This window comes from Magnolia sinica, chromosome 10, assembly GCF_029962835.1.
Source record: "Magnolia sinica isolate HGM2019 chromosome 10, MsV1, whole genome shotgun sequence".
NCBI classification, from domain to species: Eukaryota; Viridiplantae; Streptophyta; class Magnoliopsida; order Magnoliales; family Magnoliaceae; genus Magnolia; species Magnolia sinica.
Genome location: NC_080582.1, coordinates 25,738,127 through 25,749,351, shown reverse-complemented (window position 1 = coordinate 25,749,351; position 11,225 = coordinate 25,738,127). Strand labels below are relative to the sequence as shown.

General features: G+C 36.2%; 2 non-coding genes across 2 annotated transcripts; one reads left to right on the top strand and one right to left on the bottom strand.

Moving 5' to 3' along the window:
• The first annotated feature begins 1,726 nt into the window (after window positions 1-1,726).
• LOC131217808 (small nucleolar RNA R71) lies at window positions 1,727-1,833 on the top strand. The gene has a single exon (XR_009157398.1). It is a non-coding gene; the product is annotated as a small nucleolar RNA R71 (small nucleolar RNA).
• An 8,474-nt stretch (window positions 1,834-10,307) lies between these two features.
• LOC131217842 (small nucleolar RNA R71) lies at window positions 10,308-10,414 on the bottom strand. Its single transcript, XR_009157430.1, has one exon. It is a non-coding gene; the product is annotated as a small nucleolar RNA R71 (small nucleolar RNA).
• Window positions 10,415-11,225: the final 811 nt, after the last annotated feature.

Below are 11,225 nucleotides of genomic sequence, written 5' to 3'. Positions count from 1 at the left end.
TTCCAATTCCTCTTCTTCTATCAAGCAGTCCATGAAATTCAGCTCATGGATCTCATTATTATCAATGGGCTGCTTACATAGATTGAAAATATTTAGCTCTAGAGTCATGTTACCAAAAGACAAGTTCTTCATTCCATTCCTGCAATTTATGATTGCATTTGAAGTTGCTAGGAATGGGCGGCCTAAAATGTTGGGAACTTGAGCGCTAGTATTTACACATGGTTCAGTGTCTAGTACAATAAAATCCACAGGGAAGTAGAATTTCTTCACTTGGACTAACACGTCCTCTAAAATTCTCCTTGGTACCTTAATAGAGCGGTCGGTGAATTGGAGTGTAATCGTGGTTGGTTTAAGCTCGCCTAACCCTATTTTTTTGGAAACTGAATAAGATACTAAGTTGACACTTGCACCCAAATCTAGCAAAGTATGCTCAATTTGGAAATTTCCAATAATACAAGGAATATTGAGACTTCCCGGGTCTTTGTATTTGGGTACAGCCCTTTGTTGAATGATAGCGCTCACTTTCTCAGTAAGGAAGGCCTTTTTATGCACATTTAATTTCCTCTTTACAGTGCACAAGTACTTGAGATATTTAGCATATGATAGAATTTATCTAATGGCATCAAGCAGAGGAATATTGACAATAACCTTTTGGAGCACATCCAACACCTCTTGATATTTCATGGGAACAGTTGGATTCCGAAGTCTAGATAGGAACGGAACTGGAGGCTCATATGACTTAGTCTCTTTATCCTTTTGCTGTTGCGGCTCTTGAACCATAGCCGGTTCATCATTTTCTTGAGACGGTGGCTCATCCTCCGGTATTTCTACCAGTTGCATTATCTTGCTATCGACCTCTTTTCCACTTCTCAAGGTAATGATGGCCTTAGCTTGTTCATGATGTAGTTCACTTGGATTTGAGTCTCTAATGAAATGTGTGTTTCGAGGATTTGGCATAGGTTGAGAAAGAAGGATGCCTTTTTCCTTAGCATTTAGTTGAGTCTCAATCCTAGCCACAGCTGTCTTTAATTCCTGATTTGATTGGATTAGAGACTGATTCATTTGAGCTTGAGAGTTCATGAATGTGGTCAATGCATCCTCCACAGATGATCGCCTTGGTGGGGGCACATATGGTGCATTGTTAGGTCCCTCAAAGAAGTTATTTTGTGGAGGCATTTGAGGTACATTGGGCACATTAATCTGTGGTCCATTCATCCAATTAAGATTAGAATGGTTACGCTAATTTGGATTGTACGTATTTCCCATTGGTTACATAACTGACCTTTGGTAATTATTTATAGCATTTGCTTGATCATACTCATGCGTGATATTTTATACAACTGAGATTATTGGACAATCCTTTGTGTCATGGTCTGTACCACCACAAATGCTATAAAAATTACTTAAAGAAGTGTTTGCTTTAACCATATCAACCTTCCTAATTTCCAAGGCTTCGACCTCTCTAGCCAATGCAACGAATTTTGCATTAAGGTCATCTTCCTCTCTTAGGACATACATTCCTACTTTATCTCTAGGAATGGGTCTAGTTTGGTCTGATTTAGCAGAGACATCCCATGTCTGCATATTCTCTGCTAACATGGCTAGAAAATCCCAAGCCTCATTATGATCTTTGTCAAGAAAGGTTCCACCACACACCATTTCTATGAACTGACGGGTATCCATGGTGAGCCCCTTTCGGAAAGCATCAATCACATGCCATGGTTCATAACCATGATGTGGACAAGTAATTATAATATCTTTGAAGCGCTCCCAAGCTTGAAAAAATAGTTCATTCCCCTTTTGGGAGAATGTCATGATTTCTTGTTTTAGTGCATTTGTTTTGTGCTTGGGAAAGAACTTTTTCAAAAACTCTCTACTTAAGGCTTGCCATGAAGTGATGGTATTAGGTCTTAGAGAGTTGAGCCATGCTTTGGCCTAATCCTTTAGAGAAAATGAGAATAACCTAAGCTTAAGTACATCCCTATTGCCATTATTTACTTGTAATGTTACAATTACTTCCTCAAAGTCCTTGAGGTGCAAGTAGGGGCTTTTAGAATCCAAGCCATGAAATTTAGGAATTAATTGAATCACACCTGGTTTAAAATCATTGTTCCCTATGTGAACAGAGAACACTATGCAAGATGGTAAAGTTGATCTCTCAGGGTGTAAATGTTCACGTAAAGATCCGTGGTTGGTTTAACACATTCCTATGAACTTCATTTTCATCCTCAAGAGAAGGATTATGTTGATTTTCTCTATTTTGATTTATAGTTGGATCTGGCAGATTTGGATTTGGATTATCAACTGGGTCTGCCATGCAATGCAAGTGATGTTGAGTGCCTCTTCTAAGTGAATGATCAAGGCCTGAAACTAGTGCCCCTTTAAAGGAGAGTCGATTGTTTTGATCTCTACTCTAACAGGACATAAACCATTCACACCACACAACAAATACTACTAATTCAAATCGCAAGTATAATACTTAAGATAAAAATAAAAACTTAAATCAACAACCCAGGTGGTAGGGCCAACCATGAGTGTTCAGTCCACAAAGCAAAATAAATCATCAACCCAGGTGGCAGATCTGACCATGAGGGTTCAGTCCACAAAGCAAAATAAATCAACAACCCAGGTGGTAGGGCCGACCATGAGGGTTCAGTCCACAAAGCAAAATAAATCAACAACCTAGGTGGCAGGGCCGACCATGAGGGTTCAATCCACAAAGCAAAATAAATCAACAACCCAGGTGGCAAGGCCGACCATGAGGGTTCAGTCCACAAAAAAAAAGTAAAAAAATGCGGAAATTAAACTATGCTAATCTGAAAAATAGATTCAGCGAATGATCTTTGTGATCAAACAGCAACTGTAGGACAACCATAGCACTTGGGTGATAAAATCCTAAGCAGGGCAACCTTATGTCATAGTTAGTGCTTGAAAGACCCAACTGAATTTATTTTCAAAAAAAAGAAAAGAGAAGAAAAAAAAATCTAGAGAAAATCTGGAGGGTTTAGAAGAGAACTTACCGTAGCTATCTTGCACAGATCTGATCTATCTCAATCTCTCTTCCCGACAACAGCGCCAAAAACTTGATTGCTCGCCTCCAAGTGCAGAGGTTCGTAAGTAGTATCCCGTGAATACAGGGTCGATCCCACAGGGAGATGAATTGTGAGAAGAAAAAAAAATCAAATGCAAAACAAACTAAGTAATAAAAATTAATCTAATGATTTGATTTTGGGATTTTTGAATGGATGTAATTCAACTGATAAAATAACACCAAAGCTTCAAAGTTTCACACATAGTTTAATGTTCCAAAATCATGATGACTTGGATAACACAACTACGATCTGAACACTATGGTCAGCCTAATCGGAAAATAAAACACTTTAAATATTTTAATAAATGATATAAAAGATTAGAAAATAATGGATTTGCACCATTGACATATATTTTCAAGAGTCAGTGATTTTAAGTATTCAATATCTATAGGATAATGAATATCAAAGAAATATAACAGGTTGAGAACATCTCCTATCTAGGAAATCTGATTGATCTAGGGAAAGCCTATAAATCAATGTGGATCTCATATGATGGAAACATATGGATCTCACAAGAGGATAAAAAATAAAACCTAAATAATAGATAACATGCATACACCATTCCTCTCATCATTAAAACAATCAATCATCATAATCTTAAAAAATTATTAAACCCATGTGCTTCCCTTCTAGCTTGGGCTAGAAAGGAACTTAGAAAAACATAATTAAATTATAGAAATAAAAAGCAACAAGAAAGAAAGAAGAAAAAAAATACAAATAGAAAAGATCTAAATCAAATAAAAAAACAACTTATAAAGTTTTAATAAAACTAAAAACTCTTAAAAAATTCTAAATATTACTCTTGAATGCTTCTAATCATGTTTAAGAATGCCCTAGGAGGCCCTATTTATAAGTAGGGAACTCTAATTTTCGTACAAAGTTGAAAACCCTAGAACATGCCTCAAATATACGTATTTTTCCAAAATAGACTTCTCGCTGCATAATTTATTTAAAATAGACTTCCTGCTGCGTAGTTTTCCAAAATAGACTTCAGAGCTTTATAATACACTTTTCAGGACGATTTCAGGATTCTTCACTTCAAATCTTCGATTCTTTTCATTCCTCACTTGGTTTTCTTGGATCTTTGGCATGTGAATTCTTCAATCTTGGTTTCCTAAGATCCATCCCTTGCCTTGGTGATTTTTGATCATCAAATTCTTACTTTTTAGCACCATTTTTCAATCCAAGCTCTTAAATTCACCTTACAACACATACATGAGTAAAATAGAATATTAAGATGATTTATGTTCATAAAACTAAGATATAAATGGAAAAATTTATGCAATATTTGAGTCTCAATACACCCCCTAACCAGCATTTTACTAGTCCCGAGCAAAATAAGTGAAGAAAAATAAAAATAAAAATAAGAATAAAAATTAATTTAAAAAAAAACTAAAATAAAAAAAATTCTTGCTACACCACTTTCACAGGTAATCTCGATTGCATTTAGCATATGCAATAAGTCTTTAAACCCCTAGGTTTCCCCTAGTGGACGAGTTATAGTCTCCTGAGGGTTTTCGAAAATGTTACTCACAAATAATGAAAACAAGAAAAATATTTCAACACTAAAAAATTTATACAATTATGCCCCCATTCATCATATGAATTTCAAAACAAAACAATACTTAGCCTAAGTCTGAAGTTAGTTAGAATCTCAATTTTCTAATCCGTTACATTTTTGAGTTCAGAGACCTAATCAAAATTTAGAATAATTATGATCCAATATCCTTTGGTGCTCCATAACACTAGTCTAACTTTGAGAAATATGCATGTTCCCTATCCTAACTCCTTTCAATCATCCCAAGAATATGAAATCTCTAGTTATCTCATTTTTTTTTCATGACATTTCTTCTTTTATCATTATATCCTCATTATTATAGACCACCCTTAGATGAAGATTTCCATCAGGTTTGCTTCATAACCTAAGGTATCGTACTTGTAATGGTAACAGTAATGGATACTTAGGTATCGATACTCCGGATTACTGACACGATTGTTATGGTCATTGCATTCATACTCTATAATAAAAATTTCTTTTTTCCATCACTCTTTTTTTCCATTAATATTCTCTCTTTTAAACATATATTAATGGTACTAGTTCATTCAACCTTATTTGAATCAAAAGTTGTTATTCTAGTTCACATATCATATTCCTCACTTAGTTAGATAGGGTGTATTGTGAATTCAGTACATCAAATTACAAGTCACTTTAAACTAGTAATTAGATAATTGAACTCAAGTCTATAATTTTCAGTTATCAGATTTCTGACTACTATCAACCTAGACTAAGTATTAATTTTGCCTTTGGAATTTGCAAAATATCATGTTTACATTCTTGTATATAAAAATATTATTTTGAAAATGTTGAAAATTTTTTTCTCATAAACTTAAAAAAAATAAACTTAAACATAACTGAAACCTAAAAATAATAAAAATAATAATAAAATAAACTGAAACCAAAAAAAAAAACTTTCACATGGATGACTATCCATAACCCCCAACCTAAAATCTATATTGTCCTCAATGTAATGATAATGTAATGCAGAGAACATAAAAATAAAAGAAAGGGTGGATAGTACCTACCATGAAAAACTCACCTGCTATGTGACACTAAAAAAATTGAATATGATATAAATCCTATAAAAATTGAATATGATATAAATCCTATATAAATGCTCCGTCAGACCAGGAGCATCAATCTGAATATTGTGGCTCATAAAGAAGGAAGGACTCCTCTCCCACATGAAAGTTTTCCACTTAAGGCTTCAATCTCTGACCATTAACCTTATATACATTTCCATTACGTGGATTCTCAATTTCAATAGTTCCATGAGTATAAACATTCTTCACAATGAAGGGGCCTATCCATCTTGATCTTAACTTTCCCGGAAAGAATTGGAGACGAGAATTGTACAATAGGACATTTTGCTGAGATTCAAAATTCTTCCTCAGGATATTTTTGTCATGAAAAGCTTTGGTCCTCTCTTCGTAGATTTTAGAATTTTCATAGGAGTCTCTCCTCAGCTCCTCTAATTCATTCAACTCTAATTTCCTTTGTCCACTTGCTTGATCCATACAAAGTTTAATTTCTTTATTGCCCAGTAGGCTCTATGTTCCAATTACATAGGCAAGTGGCAAGCCTTCCCATACACCAATCTGTATGGAGACATTCCAATCGGGGTCTTATAAGCAGTCCTATAAGCCCATAAAGCGTCGGATAGTCTGAGGGACCAATTCTTCCTATCTGGCCTTATAATTTTCTCTAAAATGTGTTTGATTTCCCGATTAGAAATCTCAGCTTGCCCACTCGTTTGTAGGTGGTATGGGGTGCTTACTTTATACTTGATGCCATATTTCTTCATCAAAACCTCAAATGTTCTATTGTAAAAGTGAGACCCGCCATCACTAATAATGGCATTTGGAGTTCCAAATCTAGCAAAAATATTTCCCTTAAGGAATCGTATGACCACTTTGTTATTATTGGTCCTACTTGGAACTGCCTCAATCTACTTTTAAACATAGTCCACACCAACCAATATATAAAGAAATCCAAAAGAAGATGGAAATGGACGCATAAAATCAATACCCCAACAATAAAAAATCTCTAATGGTAAAATTGGGGATAAAGGCATTATGTTGCGCCGGGACACTCTTCCTAACCTTTGACATCTATCACAAGTAGCACAGAAAACATGGGTGTCTTTAAACATGGTGGGCCAGTAAAAACCACACTGCAGAATTTTTGCAGTGATTTTCTTAGCAGAAAAATGGCCACCACATGCTTTCATGTGACAAAAAAAAATAACACTTCGAACTTCATCCTCTGGGACACAACGTCTAAAAATTTGATCAGTCCCATATTTATATATATACGGGTCATCTCAGAAGAAGTTCCTAACCTTGGTTTCAAAACGCTTACTATCTTATGACTTCCAATGATATGGCATTTTTTCCGTTACAAGATAGTTCACTATATCCGCATACCAAGGCAATTTGGAGATTGCAAATAATTGTTCATCAGGGAAAATGTCCTGGATATGTATCTCCTCAGTGGAATCATCTAACACTAATCTAGAAAGGTGATCGGCCTGTTGAGGGTCAAATATTGCATATTAGACCCCAGTTATTGCTTGGATTTACGAACATAATACCGTTTAATGGCCCGCTTTAATCATGTTTGTGATGTAGTGTGTATTTACGAGCATGGACTGACAAGGGAGCTTAAAGCATGGATTTAACGCTCTGATGACACTAAAGGTAAGGGACGGACTCCATGGGACTAAGATTGATGGAATTACACACCAAAGATCTGAGAAAATCGGGAAACTGAAGCTCAAGTGACCCAAAAATTGTCCAGAATACAAGATCACAGGGTTCCCACCATTCGTTCAGCTCGAAACTCCATACATGGCCTGAGGATCATAAATTAACCATACATGTCAAATTTTAGCTATTGGATCCTAGTAAAAGTGGCCCAACGGATAGATCAGCCCATAAACCGTCGATTTTAGGCCCACATGACATTTGGATATGCCTTAATTTTTTACTCAACGCCTTAAAAGATATGGCAGAATGGATGGATGGAGTAGATTTCTCACAAACATCTCTGTGGGACCCATACATGTAGTGCATGTGTAAGGTATGCAGGTGCACCGGGCGTGCACCAAACATCCGAAAGTCGGTCAGCAAGCGCTACCGACTCTTCTTCTCAAATCAGATTTCTCACGGCGGCGGACGTGGGTTCGCCGGTTTCACTCAGTGGGGCCCACCCGTTGCTCCTTTAAATGATCAGAGCCATCCATGGTGTCTCTGAGGTAGGGAATACCCTCACCTAGGTGGAATTTTGGACCCATAGACGTGTATGCACGTGGATCGTCAAAAGAAGTAAGATGAATGGTGAATTGAGTTAGTACAGTGGGTCACACAAGAACATACCAAAACTACTCATTCCTGACTGGATTTTCGCCAGGATTTCAGTGGATGGTGTGGATTTTCTATCTGAATTTAATCATGGCCCCCGCTAGCAGCATAGCGGAAGAAATCCTTTTTTTCTTCTTCTCTGTTTACGCAAGAATAGAGCCTGCGGACGATCTCTGTGGGCCACCATCATGGTCCAAATGACTGATCTGGACCGTCCATGAGAATCATGAGGGCCATATCACTCATGCTTAGGTGGCAAAGTTTCAAAAGGTCCCGGAGATCCATTTTTGATCGTCCAAAAGCAAGATGGACGGTGAATGGATCTAGTGCAATGGGTCTATGATGACTTTGAGCATGTTCCTTTCCTTTTATGTGTATGACGTCAGGAAGCCCTGTTGTTCACCATTGTCTCCTGGGCATGGTTGGATGACGATACCCTTCCTAACCTTCATACATTGATTGATTGGTTGGTAATTAGTTTAATTCTGTTGTTTGCTTTATCTCCTGGGCATGGTTTGGTGATGGAATCTATTCTAATTCATATACCTTTCATCTCTTTAAAATTATATTAGAGGAAGTTCAGTTTAATTTCCATGATTCTTGAAGCAGGCATAAGATCTCCCTGATCTCTATAAGTGGATCCTCTGAATCCCTAGTTTCTTATTTATGATTTTCTTATGTTTTACATAATTATTTCACAATTATTCCCTAAATGCCATTCGATTTAGATTTCATCTTAGGCTAGTTCTATTTCTACCTAGTTTCAGGTAACGCACAAGTATCAGTCCCTTGGGATTCGACCTCGGTCTCACCGAGTTAATTTCTACATCACACCCTGCACTTGGGGAGTGAACAAGTTTTTGCTGCCGTTGCCGGGGACTGACGGTTGTGATTCTCTGAAATTAATTAGGTTTAGAATTAGTTTAAGATTAGGATTTTACTAACTCTAGTTTTAGATTTTTATTTCTATTTGATTTTTAGAACTAACTTGTTTTCTGTTTTGTAGGATCCTGACATAAACTTCTAAATTGGTAATCCTTTTCTAATTCCTCTACTTTTTCTATTTTTACAATTAGGGTTTGAGTTTTAGAAAATTTCTAATTCTAGTATTTTTCTATTTATAGGAAATAGTCTATATTTAGAAACTTTACTCTTTTGTTTTTAGAAACTTGGTTTGTTATTTTTCGTTTTTGTATTTTTTTTTTTGTATTTTTTTATAGATATTCTTTCTAATTTTAGGAACTAACTCATATTTCCTATATTTTTAGAAACTTTCTAATTCTAACTCTTTTAGAATCTAACTTATTTTGTTTCCTAATTTATTTTTAGAAATTTTCTACTTGTAGAATTTTTGTTTAGAAACTAACTTTCCTATTTTGTAGGCTTTTAAGATAGAAATTTCTAATTCGGTAAGCTCTTTCTCTACTTTCTATTTTTCAGATCTCTTTTAGGAACTTACTTTCTAGTTTAGGACTTTCCTAATTTATTTTAGAAATCTCCACTTTCTTTTAGGAATTTCTTCTTTTAGAAACTAGTTTACTTCTATCTTTCTTTTTAAGGATTCTCTAATTCTAGACCTTCTCTTTTTAGAATCTAACTTACTTTGTTTTATTTTGCAGGTTTTTAACTTAGGGATTCCAATTTAGTAACTTCTTTCCAACCCTCTCTTTCTTTTTAGATTTTCTTTTCCTTTCTTAGGATTAGGTTTCGAATTTGATTGAGGGCTGCGAGTGTTTCATGCCTAAGTGGGCCCGTGACAACACTCTACGTCTCTTGACTGAAGGAGGATTGGTTGAGGGGTTAACTATCCATCGCAGGACTAAACACCACTTGAAATCCCCTGAGTTAATTGAAGTGATGGCTGAAAATCAACCTCTTCTACCTCAACCCAAGGTGGAGGACATTCAGGATGAGAATGAGGTGCATCAAGCACCCCCGCCTCGTACTTTACGAGATTATTTACAACCAGCGGGGCTGAGTACGCCCTCATGCATGATTTTTTCTGAAAATACAGGACATATGGACATCAAGTCAGGGGTTATCCAACTCCTTCCTAAGTTCCATGGGCTTGAATCTGAAGAACCATATCTACATTTAAAAGAGTTTGATGAGATCATAGCCACTTTATATTTTCAAAATGTGTTTGAGGACACAGTCAGGCTGAAACTCTTTCCTTTTTCCTTGAAGGAGAAGGCTAAGACGTGGTTACATTCACTGCGTCCTAGATCTATTGGCACATGGAATGATATGCAAAGGGAATTTATAAAGAAATTTTTTCCACATCATAAAACGATTACCCTTAGAAAAGCAATCATGAACTTCACCCAAAAGGAGGATGAAACATTTTACCAATGTTGGGAAAGGTTCAAGGATTTGGTCAGTTCATGCCCACAACACGGTTTTAAAACGTGGCGCATTACAAATTTTTTCTATGATGGATTGACATCTTCCATGCGTCAAATGGTCGAGACAATGTGTAATGGAGAATTCATTAATAAAAATGTTGACGAGGTATGGGATTACCTCGATAGTCTTGGTGAAAAAACACAATCATAAGACTATTACCCAAAATCGAACACCATGTCTAGGCCGACTCAATCTAAGGAGAAAGGTGGATTGTATCTTTTGAAAGAAGAGGATGATCTCAAGTATAAAGTACTACGCTCATAAGAAAAGTTGAGGCCATGGAAGGAAAAAAGGATAAGGTTAATGAAAGTGTTTGCGACATCTGTGATTGCAACATTCATACAACTGAAAATTATCCTACAATACCCGCCTTTCGAGAAGTGTTGAATGAAGAATCCAATGCCATAAATAATTATCAAAGATCTTTCAATGGACTGACCTTTAATACGTAAATCCTGGTTGGAAAAATCATCCAAACTTTAGTTGGAGAAATGGACAAACTGCTACCCCTCAAAGTTTCTTGAATTAAAATCCAAATCAGGGAAAACCTCAAGAAGAACCGGTTCAAAATTCCATGCAAGAGCTGACCCAGGCAATGCGAGACTTTATGCAAAAGATGGATTCATGTATGACGGTTATAGAAAAGGGGATGCTTCCTGCACAACCGCTCTCCAATCCTAAACAGCAATACGAGATAAGTGATCCCAGCTCTTCAAATCAAATGGGGCACGCTAAATCCATCACTACTCTTAGGAGTGGGAAGATCATTGATAAAACCCTTCCAGTTAGGCCCGAAAAGCCTCAAGA